General features: G+C 43.2%; 2 long non-coding RNA genes across 2 annotated transcripts; one reads left to right on the forward strand and one right to left on the reverse strand.

Annotated features, from left to right (window-relative positions):
- The first annotated feature begins 1217 nt into the window (after window positions 1-1217).
- Window positions 1218-11785, forward strand: LOC308592554. The gene is made up of 3 exons (XR_014010542.1): window positions 1218-1376; window positions 9733-9841; window positions 10829-11785. It is a non-coding gene; the product is annotated as an uncharacterized lncRNA (long non-coding RNA).
- On the reverse strand, window positions 7761-15073 carry LOC308592565. The gene is made up of 3 exons (XR_014010556.1): window positions 14746-15073; window positions 14146-14230; window positions 7761-7861 (listed from the first exon to the last, which is right to left on the reverse strand). It is a non-coding gene; the product is annotated as an uncharacterized lncRNA (long non-coding RNA).
- Window positions 15074-16727: the final 1654 nt, after the last annotated feature.

Genomic DNA, 16727 nt, shown 5'->3' on the forward strand with positions numbered 1-16727 from the left:
TTTAATTAGGAAAGCTAAGGAAAGCCACAAGGAAAAAAGCTTTTGCATCGCCTCTGAGTCAACATGTGTGTACATCAGTATGTGGGCATTTATAGAAAAGAGGGATGTGAACACTGAGCCAATGGAACTGAGTGGGCACCATAATAAGGCAGAGTCCTTCAGTTGCGAGAGCAGCAAAGTATTCTAGTCTTTGTGGGAAGGGATGCAGACTGGTGGTAGAGAACACGTTTTGCATGTTCAATTCCTGGTGTTTTCAGGTAGGGCTTGGAGAGACCCTTGCCTCAAATTCCAGAGAGCTGTTGCCAGTCAGTGATGAGCCCATGCAGTGTCCTATATTCTCAAAGTTCCACACCAGGGTAGTCAATGTGGTGCCTCTGGATACTGGTGGACTACAACCCCCAGTAGGCTAATGGTCAAATATGATGCATGTTGCAGTCTAACAACATCTGTTGGGAGCCGCCCAGAGTGGCTGGGGAAACCAAGCCAGATGGGCAGGATATAAATAAATTATTATTATTATTAGGCTATGATTTTGGCTTCCCCATCCCACATTCTGAGAACCAGGAAACAGCTGTTTTTTAAAAAATATTAATTTTTGAGACTTCTTATTTTCCCACCATGATATCCCTCCTGATATTGATTGCAGGCCGAGGGGCTGTGATATACATTGCTCTCACCTCAATGCAATAACCAGACAAATAAGGTCAATACTTTTAGGGGTCAAATAAGGCCACAACTTTACCGATTACAATTGTGGTATAGGCATCAGCTATACAGTAACCATTGACTTCCAGCCCGCCTGCTGGAAGTGTTCCTTAGGGTCAACCTGGTACCAAGGAGAGTCCTATGAGCTACATCAAATAGGAACACTCCTCAATGGATCGTCATCCTGAGGAGTGGTATATCCTTAGCCCTTGCCTGGGAGACTGGACAGAACTCCTTTTGAAGAGATGCCTTCTCCCTTGGAAGAGCAGGTGGAGGCTACAATTTCCCCTCCAACCAAGACTAAGGATTACCCAATGCCTAACTGCCAAAAGTTGTGACACCAGAACACCAGACCAGAGCCAATTTGTCTGGTGGGAAATTCCTGCCCAGCCCCAAACACGGCACAAACAAGAAGCCTAATATACAAGGGAGAATAGGTGGGAGATCCTGTGATGAACTGGGTGGAGGAGTTGGCTCCGCCCTCTGGGAAAGGCTTGCCACTAAGCCTGCCTGTGATTGGTCAATTAGCAGGCAAGCTACAATTTGCAGCCCTGGCCCACAAACAAAGTCCATAGGCTTCTTGCACTGACCAGGTGCCCCAGTGCATCGTCCAATTGCCAGAGTGTGACAGAAAGACATTGCATGGCCACAACACTGCCAGACCATTGAAGGTAAGCAGACTTATCTATTTATTCAAACTGTTTATATCCCATCTTTCTGCTTCATCACTGGAATGTCCAAACAACACTGGTTAATGCATTTTGAAAAACCAAATAAACAAATAAAACAGCAGATGACACACTTTTTAGAAGTCAGGAGATAAATAACAGATTAACTAATCATACCAAAGGACTGCTGAAGTTAGGCAGTCTTCACTGAGCATAAATGCTATCAACGAGTGTGCTAGGGGGATAGGGAACGGAATTTCATAGCCTGAGTACCAAAACAGAGAAAGCCCAATTTTACCTATCGTCAGTTAACAGAGTGACTTGAATGAAACAGATTTAATCCAGAAATAAAATAAACTGATATACTTTACTGGGGTAAACTAAACAAAAACAGTATATAAATTGAGGAGAATATCATTTACAGGTCTAGTTGAAAGCAATGAGACATAATATTCAACCACACATACTGAGATAAGCCTCCTTCAGAAGTTTTTATCCCTCCAACTGTCAAATCTCAACAGTCTTTCTATAACATGGACAGTTTACTCCCGAATGACTATAACATCTAGCTAAGCCAAGTCTGGTGTTAGCCAGACCAATAACCACACTAACCCTTAATGATCCCTGATGTTGTACAACTGCATTTCTGCCAGTAGTGAGACATGGAGCCAGGCCACTCCTGGCAACCAAAGTAGGTGAACACAGGATCATGCAGAAGGAACAGTCCTTAACTTATTTGAAGATGGTCCTTAAAGAACGCAGGCCCCAAGTCATTTGGGCATTTAAAGGTTATAACCAGCACCTTGAACTTGTCTAAGAAGAAGAACAGAAGCCAATGAAGTTGGTACAATTAAAACAACAAACAGCCAGTACTCTAGCTTCTGCCACAGCTCAGTGGCAGAGCACCTGCTTGGCATGCAGAAGAAAGTCCCTGGTTCAATCCTTGGCATCTCCAGGTAGTGCTGCCTGAGACCCTAGGGAGCTGCTGCCAGTTCAGTGTAGGCAATACTGAACCAGATAGATCAATGGCCTGATTCAGTATAAGACATTTTCCGATATTCCTGTGAGGTTTCCAAACCCCTTTGAAAGACAGCTCCACACATTACAGTAATCAAGCCTTGTCATAAAGCACGTGTGACTTCACCAGCCTAAAGTGAGCTACAGCACTCGTGGCTTGCTGGGTCCAAAAGCACACCCAGACTGCAAACCTGAGCTGCAATGGAAAACAAGGAAGGCACCCTGAGACCGTGTGGGATTAACACAGAGCCAAGATGCCACGTGGGGAGAAGTAAAACATTACCCACTTTTATTTCCCTGCTTGCAAACTCTGAGCTCCCTGCACAGTACCACCTACTAGCTCTTCTGCTTATACTGCTAACCCCACAGGAATTGCCCACAAAGTGCTTGCACAATCTAAGTAAATAAAGTTACCAGCTCCCTTTGGGGAATGGAGGTGGGAAATAGAGAATACCCCCCCCAAAAAAAAACTAGTTCCAAAAGTTCTGTTCCTTGGTTAAACTCAACCTGAGCAAGATAAATAGTGCTGGATAACTAGCCATGTCTGTATTATTCAATGCTTACACATAGTCTGAAACACGAGCTGGCCAAGGGGAGACCCTTCCCCTGTAAAGTGGCGAAGGTAGGTAATTTTAGACTCATGATTTATGGACTTGTATGTACTCCTGCATTTGGGGGGCTGAGCAGGACCCTGGACCTCTGCCTCAATGGCACCACCACCCCTGTAGGCTTTCCAGTACTGCCACTTTCAATGAGGTGATGAGATACTGACTTTGGGGCAGTCTTCCATGAGGGATGGGCCATAGCTCACTGGGAGGGCATCTGCCTTGCATGCAGAAGGTCCCAAGTTCAGTCCCCACCACCTCCAAGTAGGGCCTGAAACCCTGGAGAGGTACTGCCTGCTGAGCAGGATAGACTAGTAGGTCTGATTTAGTATAAGGCAGATTCCTGTGTTCCTACACTGCTGCTTGTTTGTTTTGAAAAGCACTTTGAGGGCCCCTGTGGGACCGAACAGTAGCCCATATGTTTGGTATGTGTTCTTATCATACCGAGGAGTATAATGGAGGCTTATTTTACCATTTCCACCCTCCTTTCAGTGGCCACTTGTGTCTTACGCATAGACACTTCCTAGGAAAACCCAGAAATTATACCCTATAACCTTAACTCTGTCCCTGTCTTTTATGCAACCAGTCCAAACAGCACTCCCTTTGAAAAACTGTCGACTCCCAGTGTGATATCTGATCACACAAAAACTTGTTATGCTGGGGAAGGGTTGCAAGGAAAAAGGGGGTAATTAAAATGTCAGAATGGAGGTTGTCCAATCAGATACGTGGCATGAGCTGGTAGCTCCAGCGATAATAATCTAGGCTTAAAAACAGCAACTCGTATATTCACCTTTGGCAAATATGAATCACCTCCAAGTCAGAGAAGAATGGCAAGATATTTGTCCATAAATGGGCCACAGTTGTAAGTTAGTGGGCAAAGTGGGGAAGAATTGCTTAGGGTCTAGTAACTTGTGCAGTCCTATTTACAAGACTTACTTACTTACTTACTTACTTACTTACTTACTTACTTATTTATTTTATTTCTATACTACCTTCTCGCTTAACATCAAGGTGGTGCACAGCAAGGCAGAAGCATTTAAAAGCTATACAAAGCAATCAATAAAATGACTGGATATTCAATAAAAAAATTAAACAACTGCATAGGTTGTTTTCAAGAGATGCCTGAAAGTCAAAATGAAGGTGCCTGCCGAATCACTGCTGGAAGAGTGTTTCACAGCAGGGAACTGACAACACTAAATGTCTGACTTATAGTTAATGCCAGTCAGGCCTCTGTAACCTGGGGGACAAGTAACAGCGCTTCTCTGGGTAATCTCAGTGATTGGACAGGTGGGTCAACTCACCAGCACCCACAAAAGATCTCAGCAGTGCCCTCCTTATTAAAGCAATTGCAATGGAGGTGTGGAAGAGGACACGTATGGTTTAGGTGACTGAAGATGTGTTGGGCTGAGACAGGTGTACCTAAAAGTGCCAACACCTGCAATTGTTTTTACCATAGAGCTTTCGGCATATTAATTTTCATTATTGCCCTGATGATAATGGAAGCCACAGCATTGCCACACACCCTGACCAGCCCAAGTCAAGCTGGCCCAGGCGCAACACAAGATGGGGAGGACTATGGGGTGACCACTGCTGTTCTGTGGATGACCAGTAGTGCAACTGAGCAATTTTAGATTGTGGATTTTCGGTTTTAGAAGATGGTAATGTATATTATTGCAGTTACTATTTTTTTTTACTATTCTGCTGGGAGCTGCCCAGAGTGGCTTGGGAAACCCAGCCAGATGGGTGGGGTGGTATTATTATTATTATTATTATTATTATTATACTTTAAAAAAGAAGCCAGCACTCCTACATTTGTTAACCCTCCTGCTCATTCTGCCGAGTAGGGTTTGGGCCTCTGCCCCAACCCAACACCAAATAGAAACAGTATTTTGCAGTTTGTTATGTTAGAACTGCAAGTTTGCGTTCAGAAATGCATTAAGTAAAGCAGTAACAGCTGTGAACCTATACAACCTATCCACAGAAGAGGCTGCCTGCCACATCCCTCCATGAGTCATAGTTCTGCCCTCTGCCCTACCTCTGAATCATCCTTGGGGGGGGGTATTTTTTGGGGGGGGTTGCTGTTGTAATTTTGCCATGCCTCTGTCACAGGTGCAGCTGGACTGATCAGTCACTCCTGGTGTTTGAAAGAGTAAGAATGACCAGCCACCCCACAGCCATTAGGAGTCTGTCCACTGCCTCTCTCAATGAGTTACTGCTCTGACTTTGTCTCCTTCCAATCTGGAATTATGCTCAGAGCAAGCCCCAAAATCACAAGATGGGCAATGGGATAGGAGTATGTCGTATCAGATGTAACAGGAAGGAGAAGCGGCCAAACCAGCCAGCTTAGCTCCTCTCGTGGCCCATGTCTTTCTTCTATCTCTCTCCCCCATCCCCTCCTGCAATTCCTTCTGTTGACAGAGACACCCCCCCCTTCAAGCGACACTGTGCCTCTAGCTGTTCTTCCTCAACATGGAGACTTACCTCCTCTCACTGGGTCAGATTGATTGTCTATCCATTGATGGCTGGTACCTGTTGGACTGGTAGGGCAGTAGCCAGAAGACCCAACAGTTAGAGGCCAATGGCACGCAAACGAATTCCAGCTTCACCCACCCCACCCCTGATGAGTTCAACAAGGAAAACAAGCTGATAGTCAAGGACTGGATATAAGTAAGTGTAGCAGGAACCCCCACCCCCACCCCAATCATTCTGTTTGTACAAACTTCATACACACACACACTCACACATTACATACGCCACATTTCTGTTATAAATTCATAGAAAAATCAACCATACATCGGATTTGCACTGTTCCATTTTTATTTTACTCCATATGACAAAGACTATCAAAGGTGGGTGTGACTTGGTTCTGGTCGGCCATAATCCCTTCAGCATACCAGCACATCCACAGAAGCCCTGCCCAGTTGCTATGTCAGCCCTGATAATCCCAGACAGAAGACAATCAAAATGACAAAGAACTTGCATATGGGAGTGGATTCAGCACAGACTGAAACAAAGGACAATAATCAGATTTTCCCTCTGGGGGCAGGAAACTGCAAACTCCCCTTTGTCACCTGGAAAGTACTCATGGGGAGGGGGAAAGGAGGAACCAGCCAGGTGACAGGACACTCAGGTTACCAACACAACTCCTCCCTCAACCCCTCCTTTCTGTAATGTATGCATGATGTCAACCCCTCCTTTCTGTAATGTATGCATGATGTTTCTGGGGGTGGGCTTGACCTAGAGGAGGGGAATTTCAAAAGTTTTTATAAGGTCTTGCACACCATCTTTCTGGGTCTTTCCTCTCATTTTACCCTGGTTGGCGTCTTTACTTTTTGTCCAAGGGAGCCCTCAGATTTTTCCGTTAACATAAGAAAGTGGGCAGGTGGGGGCTGAAGGAGGAGGATGGGACACTGCGTCCATGTCTTGCCTTCTCTGGCCAGCAGCTGCTCTCCAGGTTCTCTCTCAGAAAAAGGGTCTCACATCACCTCCAAACTGACCCTTTTAACTGGAGACGCTGGGGACTGAGCTGGGAACCTTTTCCATGCAGAGTACGGGCTTTGCTACAAATCTGTGGCTGAGTTTTCATGTTCTCCAGATTTCTTCATCAGACCAGAGGTCTGGAGATCTCAAAAACTTGCTCACAAGTTTATGACATTTTGATTGGTTCCAATAAGCGCATTACAACTTTTTTTTGGGGGGGGGGTGGATTCAAATGGGCCAACACAGCTACCACCATTTTTAAAAGCACAAAACAGAAACCCATTCAGAAATTTTGGGGTGAAGCTATGCTGTAAGCAGGTGCCTCTTACTCTTTCACACTCTTGAGACTTCATCTGTACTATACATTTAAAGCAGCATCATACCACTTTAAAGAGTCATGATTTCCCCCAAAGAATCCTGGGAAGTGTAGTTTGTTCGGGGTGCTGAGCATTGTCAGTCCCTTCACAGAGCTATAGCTCCTGGAGTGGTTTAACAGTCAATTGCTCTTCGCAGGGTACTCTGGGAACTGTAGGGCTTGCCTAACAACTCTCAGGATTCTTTGGGGATAGCTGTTTAAAGTGAAATGATGCTGCTTTAAATGTATAGTGCAGATGGAGCCTAATTTTCCCCCCCAGTGAGAAGAAGCAAAGGAGACATGGAAGTAAATGACTTAGCATATATGTTACTATTGAATGAAATCAGATTATCTGAGGGGAGAAAAAAGGCATGTGTTGGAGCTGCTAACAAATATTGTGGCAGAAAAAACCTGAGATTAATTTGGACTATTTTGTTCAGAAGAAATATCCAAATAATTTCAAGAATGCTAATGATTTGGGGGAGAGGGCTATGCCCAAATATAGCTTTCTACCAAACTTTGCCTAACATAAAGTTTCAAGACAAATTTTTATTTTCTGGCTCAGCTGAAACATCTGGGGAAAAGCGAGAAGTGTATCTATAAAACTAGGGGAAATTCTCACGAGGGCTCCATGCATCTCTAGTAATTACAAGTGTATCCTCAGTGATATTTTGTCATCTGTGAAATGGAACTAAAATGATATTCCCACACCAAAGCATCCGCCTTAAGACTGGTTTGTGAATTACTTTGAAATCTCCACCTGAAAGATGCTACCTGCTCATTATACTTTATCCACACAAAAAAGTGGTGAGAAAAAGGGGGCAGATTCTGATCTCAACGGTGTAAAAATCCAGAGAGACTTCACCTCAGTAACCATACAAGTAATTAAATGCATTTTAATTACAAGCCTTGCGGCTTTACTTACCAACAGTGCAAACAAGGTTGATTGCTGCTGTATTAAATACAAGGATTAATCATACAGTGGAGCTCAGCTGTGTTGCCTGAGCCTTACACAGGAGCCAGAACCTGGTCTGAAAAAGGAAGCAAAAAGAGAGACGGATTAGTCAACTGTAGTGCAATTCCCAATTCCATGGGCAATGGCAAAAACTTTCGCGGAGGCTAACAGAAGCAGCAGCTGGCCTTGCATTCATTCATTCATTCATTCATTCATTCATTCATTCATGTATGTATTTGCTTGCTTGCTTGCTTGCTTGGAAATATTTAAGCAACATTCCCAAGGCAGCATACAAAATAAAACATACAGTGGTACCTCGGGTTAAGAACATAATTCGTTCTGGAGGTCCGTTCTTAACCTGAAGCACCACTTTAGCTAATGAGGCCTCCTGCTGCCGCTGCACGATTTCTGTTCTCATCCTGAAGCAAAGTTCTTAACCCGAGATACTATTTCTGGGTTAGCGGAGTCTGTAACCTGAAGCGTCTGTAACCGGAAGTGTCTGTAACCCAAGGTACCACTGTACTTTTAATATTTCACAAAGACACGTAAGCCTGGTCAGTTCCAGTGTCCTGATCACAGGAACATTGATCCATTTTATGTGTGTGATGGTGACCAGGATTGTGTTGATGGAGCAGACAAACATGACTGCAGTTAAGTATCAACCCACCTCCTCCTTAAGGTAAAGGGTAAAGGGACCCCTGACCGTTAGGTCCAGTCGCGTGGCCAGCATGACTGAGCCGCTGCTGGTGAACCAGAACAATCCTCCTTACATGGGTTCAAATTAAGGATGCTTGAGGGTTTTATTTGGTCTGCAGTTTTTTTTATAATATTTTTTATTAAGTTTTCAATTTTACACTTCAAAATAAACATTTTGCAAACTTTGAAATATTCGATGACTTCCCTTTTTCTCCTTCCATGGTTCATTTTACAGATCATAAATTCCTGCATATTTTACTATAACCATCCAAATCAGTTTTCCACTTTTACTTCCATCAAAAATTATTTACTCTGTTGAATTTATCTTAGTGGGATGCAGTTCTCCAAACAGAACATGCATACAAAAAAAAAAGTGGGGAAAGTGTGCACGGAAATGCATGTTAAAGTGAAAATAATATACAAAAATGCATTAAATTAGGGGAAATTGCTTGCAATAATACATTTATTAGGCAAAAATGTGTAGAAAATGCATATATTAAGAGAAATATGCATGAAAATGCACTGAGATTTCATGCAATTTGTTTAATGCAAACTGAAATGAGATGAACTGGACTTAAGATGGGGGAAACGATGGAAGCCAAAATTGATAGATTCAGTCGTCCTTAATCATGACTAGTTCTTGCATTGCTTGAGTGTCACAACTGTAGGCCACACCACACTGGCAATACTTGAAGTGTTGTGGTTACTTCCTATGGCAGCACAACCAGTCGCTAGGAGCCAAAAGCAGTGGCCTGGAAAGCAACCACATCATACATCCCCTGTGGTTTCCTGATTTACAGGTACAGCAAGGAATACATGACCACACAGAAGTGGCAAACTTCTGCTTCACAGAGTTAACTATGAGCTCGTTAGAGGAAGGTTGGCCTGAAAATGTAAAAATGCACAGAAAGCCACACAAGAGCAAGCTCTGATTCTTTGAGGTGGTGGTAGAAGTGTAGCAAACAACAACAACTGTTAGAAGTGCAGTCCAGGGATCACCCAGTTTGTGATTTAAGGGTTAATTCTGTTATCAGTAAGTCAGCTAAGAGGGAGGGGGGTGTTGCTTAGCAACCAGGCAGCACCGGCATGACTATTGCTGAGATGCCACGTTCTCTGATTGGTTGTGTAGTTCTGAGGAAGTTTCTCATCTGTTTGGTTGCACACGTCCAGCCTACAATGCCTGAACAAAGACAAAAACATCTCTGTTCCTTTCTCCTCAACTTATACACTGTTTTTGTTCAGTTTTACAAGGGCAGCAACACTGAGACTAAGGAGGAGGACGCTGAGAAGCTGCACCAGCCATTGGGTTGGATGTTAATAAGAAGACAGGCAGGGGGAGACTGGCTGCAGGCAGAATGAGGTTGGTTGGCAACCCAGCTTTTCTAAAAAAACAACAACTTGCTTTAGCATTTGTAGAACCTGAGATACAAGGCAAATGTACTGACACTATTCTTCTCATTTTTGTGAAAAGCAAGGCTGCTCCCCACTTTCAGAAAAGAATCCTGCGGATCCCCATGGTGGGTGGTGCGGTGTCCCACTCATCCTAAAGGACCAGCCTCCACTGCTTTGGGATGTTTGGAATTCAGTGGTACCTCAGGTTACATATGCTTCAGGTTACAGACGCTTCAGGTTACAGACTCAGCTAACCCAGAAATAGCACCTCGGGTTAAGAACTTTGCTTCAGGATGAGAACAGAAATTGCACGGTGGCGGCGCGGCAGCAGCGGGAGGCCCCATTAGCTAAAGTGGTGCTTCAGGTTAAGAACACTTTCAGGTTAAGAACGGACCTCCAGAATGAATTAAGTATGTAACCAGAGGTACCACTGTAGTTTGTCACATGAGCCAACATTTCAGTGGGTGGCCCCTAGTACGACTTCCCTGCTTCCATTTGCTCACCTACGCCCAACCTGCCCATTTGGTTTCCCGCAGCCCGGATGATTCAAGCGTGCCTACTTTCACCAACTGCTGCTTGCTGAAGGCCCATTCATATTTCAACAACTGGATCAAGGAGTTGCTTTCTCAAGATCTCTACCCAGTAAATCTGTGAGATTACTTTGCAGACTGTAATCAAAGTACACGCATCGGGCTTTGAAAAATAATAATACCGAGGTCTTGCACAACACCTCTTTATCGCTCCTTTGCAAGCCTTAGTCAGGTGGTAAATATCATTCTTGAGCAAGACCTCAGTATTATAATAATAATTACAAACCACATGGAAATATGCAGGCCCCCTCCCAAAGGCATCCATCCAAAAGCAGAAGCCTCCATTTTGCATACTGTGAGCAATTATAACCAAGGTTAGTAACATTTGTTCTTGCACACTTTCTGTTTTTGTTTTTGTTTTGAAGGAGAGACAGAAGCGGTGGAGGGCACGCAAAAGATACTGGATACATTCCATCAAGCTCCACTCACTGGTTCACTTGACATAAAGCAGAATAGCAATGAATATTCATAACTGGGGGGAAACAGGTATATGTGGAAGCCCAAAGGCACACACCGGGGGGGGGGGGTCAGATCTGAACGACCCATTTGCAATACAAAGCCCACACCAGGAAGCACACCTTTGCTCCATTTCTCTGTATCAACCATATTAGTTTATCTCCCCTCCTTTGGCTTTATACCTTATTGTATGACACTTGTCTTCCTTGCTAACTGTTAACAGCATTTGTTAAAAACGTATATAAACAATATATGCCTTGTATTTACAAAGAAAAATACTATCACCCCACTGTACAACTTGTATGTTGATGTTTTGTTGGACGGCTCTGGCAGGGTTCCTCTTATGTTCTTAGGGATCAGAGGTAGTCAATATGGTGCCATCCAGAAGTTGTGGGACTCCAACTCCCATCAGCTCCAGCCAGCTTGGCCAAGGGTCAGGGATTATGGAAGCTGTAGTATTCCAAAATCTGAAGGGCACCACACTGGCCAGCCCTTTTAGAGATGTTTTGATAGAGAGCATTACACCACTTACTGGATGAGAAGTCTGCCAACGACTATGAACTATGATGGAAACCCCATGTTTAGAGGCAGTATAGCTTCTGAGTATCAGATGGTAGAAAGCCTGTGCTTGTGAAGTACAGATGCATGTATTTCCTCCAATTCCTTGTTAATAATGCATGGCACACATTCCAGCTTCCTTAACATGCAAAAACTCTTATCTGCCACCAACACCCTCTCAGTAATCTGCAAGCCCATCCATGAGATACTATTAAGAAGAGGGCTATTTTCTTGTACTGCTTGAGGGCTTCCTGGTGGCATGTGGCTGACTACTGTGGGAAAGCTGGACTAAACAGACTTTCAACAAAGCTTTTCTTATGTACTTTGTTATGTACTAAGCTTGGATCCTAGAACAATAGGCAAGTAGGATCCTAGAATCCAACAGGAAAAGACCAGTCAGGCTCCAGGAGGAAGTTAAATCAGCCTATTAGGCTGGTAGGATCGAAGAATGCAACAACTGATTGGCCTGCAGGAAAACACCAATCAGGCTCCAGGAGGGAAGCAGAATCAGCCAATCAGACGGGACTCATTGTGTAAATATGTATATAAAAGCTTGAGGTTTGGGGGGTAATTCAATCACTGTTTTACAAGCTGCAATAAAAAGCATGAAATCACTACAGGACTCCGAGTATACAGTGGATGCTCGAGTTGCGAACATGATCCATGCAGAAAGCACGTTCGCAACCCGCAGTGGTGCATCTGCGCATGTGCAGGTCGCGATTCAGTGCTTCTGCACATGTGCAAAGCACGATTTAGCCCTTCTGCACATGCGCAAGTGTCAAAACCCAGAAGTAACCCATTCTAGCACTTCTGGGTTCGGCGCAGCACGCAACCCGAAATCACGCAACCCAAGGCGTCTGTAACCTGAGGTATGACTGTATTTCATTCTTAATTAACTGAGAGCTGTAGCTTGTCCTCTTTCACTTGGTTCATTCCTTGGATATGGGCTTTGCTCATATTAACAATCTGAAGACTTTACCACTCTGGGGCAACGGTGCGAAGAAGCTCACACAAAAAATTCAGACCAGTTACAAAGCCCTGTGGCCCCTAACTGCACTACAAAGAGAGAGAGAAGAAAAAGAAGCAGCAGCAGCATTTTAATTTGTTTGTTTATTTAGATGCATAATCTGCCTGACCCTAAGGGTTTGTAGCAGATAAACGAGCGTGGTAAAGCAGAAGCTATAAAAGAAGATTTAAAAGATTAACTAGATGTCTAAATTAAAATACACAATTAAAAGGAATCCTTTATTAGCCTTGACATTTAGAAAATATCATGTGTTGCTTTTTAGAAGGTGCTCTGTTTCAAATGCAACACCAGAGAAAAGAAAAATCCAAAATGGCAGAACAACCACCCAAAAGTCTCTGCATAGCTTTGTCGTTTCAGTGTTACACTCAAATGACAGCAAACTCAAGGAGGTACTCTTGGTTGTGTCTCAAATTGTGTCTGCACTGCACAGCTCGAGATCCAGTAATCCCTGAGCTCTAGTCGACTTTATTTTATATTTCCAAGTTCCCAGTTTTAGGAAGCAATGCATGCAATTAGACCTGAGTCTCTGCTTGCTTGCTTTATTTCTCTTTCAAAAAATTAGCCAGAAATGTTTCCAAATGTGGTGCTTCCAAGATACATGAAGGTCCTTAAATATTTTCCAATATTTTCCCAATCTTAAGTTATTCATAAACAAACAAAAAATACTCATGCAATTTCATAAGCATTTAGTGCAGTCTTATTCTAATATATACAATTTAAAAATCTACGCAAAATAATTTTCCAAAGCCATTTTCAATAATATAATGCATTTTTTCATGCTATTCTCACCAATAAATGCATTGTTTATGCACACTGCATCCTAGTATTTCTCCCTAGCTGATACAAAGCTGAAAAATAAGTTTTTGAGACAGCTATGCTCATAACTACATAATCTCGCTTTTTATAACAAAAATGCATATCTTCAGCCATATTCTGGTAATTCTTCAACTACTATTATTTATTTTAAGTAAGTAAAAATATAAGCTTCATTCCTGAGTAAAGTTGCTAGCCAACACGAATTTTTTTCTGGTTATCAGTAAAAGTATGATCTGTCACAGATAACCAGTATGTGTCCCATCAGGTAAGTTGTAAAATCTAGATTCTGTCCTGGCGCTCCCCAACATTGGACAGATTCCATCTTGGCCCCATATCCTGGATCCATCAGTGGTTTTGAAACCAGAAGTTAGCAGCAAGGAATGGAAGATTCAGTTTGCATTTGAAGAAGAACCTACTTAAACTGTACTTTCCAAAATAATACACAGCCCTCCTTCAGAATTTGCATTTCTCCAAATTTTGCAGTGCCATTTGCCAGTCGAATAATGTGTACCATTTTAGGGTAAGGTAACCTCTGCATATATTAGTGAAAATAACTTACACAAATATATGAGGGGAATTTCTCTGAAAGAAAATGTGTTCCTTAGGAGAAATTCACTGTGAAATGCTGGTGAATTTTCATGAGTAGAAAAAATCACAAACTGGCGTAAAAATGTGAAGAACTGAAGACTGGGGAAATGAGAAGTCCAGAGAAACCCAAATGGATAAATTCACTCATCCCTGTCTTCTGTCCAAAGCTAGTCCTTTCTCCACATCATTCACACATTTTAGACGGCTGTTACTTGTGACGCTCATTTAAACGCCTACCTCAAGAGGCTGTGGCCTACTTGCTCCCTTCTCTCTCCAGCTTGGCAATGATTATTGTTTACCTTTCAGGGGCTCTTTTTCTCTCCTAAAAAAAGAAAAAGAAAAGGGGGGAAAGATCATGGAACACCCAGGCTTTAATGTATGTAATGAAACTGATACAGTAATTTTATTCCTGGGTCATAAATGGAATGGGCTGTAAAGTAAAGTTGGGTGTTTTTTTGAAACCAGCCTCAAAGAACGAATTGTTCCAAAGGGTCTGGTTAATGAGACAGTGAAACGTATATGAGGTTCATGTCGAAGAGAGACCAGCTCTTGGTCGCTTTTCCTTCCTAAAAGATCTGTGCTCCCTCTCGCTAAAAAAAGCCAAAATAATATATATTCCTCTCTCCCTCCCTCTCGGCCTCCTCAAAACACACAGCCTTCGAGCAGCAGGAGTCGCGAGCCCTGAATTCATTTCTGGTTAACAACTTGTGTGGCCTTTGTGAGAGGCATTTCCCAGCTCTAGCCCTCATTTCCCTTATTTTGGAACAAAAACGGGTAGCAATCCTTAAGCATTCCCAGAAGAGGGGATCAATTAGGAACCCCTCCCCATGTGCTTACACAGAGAAGAAATGGATGAGAGGAGAAGGAAGAGAACGCCGCAGCTACGCACATAGTCAAAAGAGATGGACGCCATGAGCACGTCATGGTTAACAAGATCACGTCCCAGATCCAGAAACTACGTTACGGTCTCAGTTTGGACTTCTTCAGCCCTGCTGCGATCACCATGAAAGTGATCCAAGGCCTGTACAGTGGGGTTACTACTGTAGAACTGGATACTCTTGGCTGCTGAAACAGCAGCAACCCTGACAACCAAGTACCCTGACTATGCTCTCCCTGCAGCAAGAAATGCTGTCTCCAACCTGCACAAGGAAACCAAGAAAGTATTCAGCGAAAAGGGAAGGAGTGAAGCAAATCTTTCTATGGCATGCACACTCAGGAATCTTCCTACTGTCCCATTTTGCACTGAGAGGCACAGCCTCTCACTGGGTGGTGAGTGGGCTTGCACGTTCCTATGACCCTTGTGAGCGAAGCCGTCAGGAGTCTTGTATATTTAATACTTTGGCTCTGATAAATACCAAAAGAAGAAAAAGAAGAAATTCTGCAGCACCAAAAACAGGTTCTGGAATAAGCTCAGGCATGGGTCATGACCAGTTTAGTCTTACATTTATGAAACATTACAGGGGGACTTCCTATGACAAATGGAGCAATGTTTATGCAAAATCAATTTTTTTTTCAGCTAAACTGTCTGTCAGAGTGAAAAGGCAACGCTGTCCATGCCAAGAGGTGGGAAAGGGTGCGCCAAGCTCTGGGCACATTTTCATTCACAGTGATTTTTATCTAGGATATCAGCAATCTTTGATTCTGGATCATATGCTCTGTAGAGAAAGGCCGTAGCTAATGATTTAGAGGACACCAAAACTGGTTACAGAATCTGGACCGTGTAATGGGGCTGGCCTTATCTCATTGTTTCAAAGAGGTACTTTAAGATAATGCTCCAAACTGTCCAAAGTGGGGGGAATTGAACTTACACAACAATTTCACAAGCTCATCGAAAAAATCTGGGAGAGAGGAGATCACAACAGACTTCAGAGATGCCAAAATTATCAATCTCTCTTTTTTAAAAAGTGATAGAACGGATTGCGGAAACTATCAAGGCATTTCTTTACTAGCTGTGGCTGGCAAAATTCTTGCAAGGATCTTAGCAAACCATCTCCTAACAATATCCGAGGTTACTCTTCCTGAATCCCAAAATTGTTTTCGACCTTCTAGGGGGACAGTGGACATGATTTTCTCCAGCTCAACAGCTTCAAGAAAAATGCAGAGAGCAAAACCAACCCCTGTATATGGCGTTTGTTGACCTGACTAAGGCCTTCAACACTGTAAATCGTAATGCCCTGTGGACTGTCCTTTTGAAAATTGGCTGCCCAGATAAATTTTTTAACATCCTTCAGCTCCTCCATGATCATATGGCAACAACAATCGCAGATAACAATGGCTGTCAAAGTGAACCATTCACAGTGGGGTCAGGTGTTAAACAGGGTTCACTTATCACCCCAACTCTATTATTTTCATTGCCATGAGCCACACATTGTTGAAAGGAAACTCCCCACCAGAGTAGAAATCATATATCAAAAAGATGGAAAGCTCTTTAATCTGAGTAGGCTGAAAACGAAGAGCAAGTTTACCATAACGTCTGTCATAGAGCTTAATTAATGCCGAAACCCAGCATCGCCTTAGCTCTGTGAGTGCAGCTTTCTCTCAGTTGAAGTGCAGAGTGTTTGAGGACCGGGGTTTTCACAGGGAAATCTGTGTTTACAAAGCTATTATACTATCAGTTTTACTGTATGCTTGTGAAACTTGGACCACTTATAATTGCCATCTCCAACTCTTTGAAAGAGTCCATCAATGGTGTCTCTGAAAAGTTTTACGTATCACTTGGGAAGACAGGTGAACTAATGCCAGCGTACAGGAAAAAGGAAAGATCACCAGTGTCAAAGCAATGGTCCTTCAACATCAACTTCGTTGGACTGGTCATGTTG

This window comes from Podarcis bocagei (genome assembly GCF_964188305.1).
Source record: "Podarcis bocagei genome assembly, chromosome: 7".
Lineage (NCBI taxonomy): Eukaryota > Metazoa > Chordata > Lepidosauria > Squamata > Lacertidae > Podarcis > Podarcis bocagei.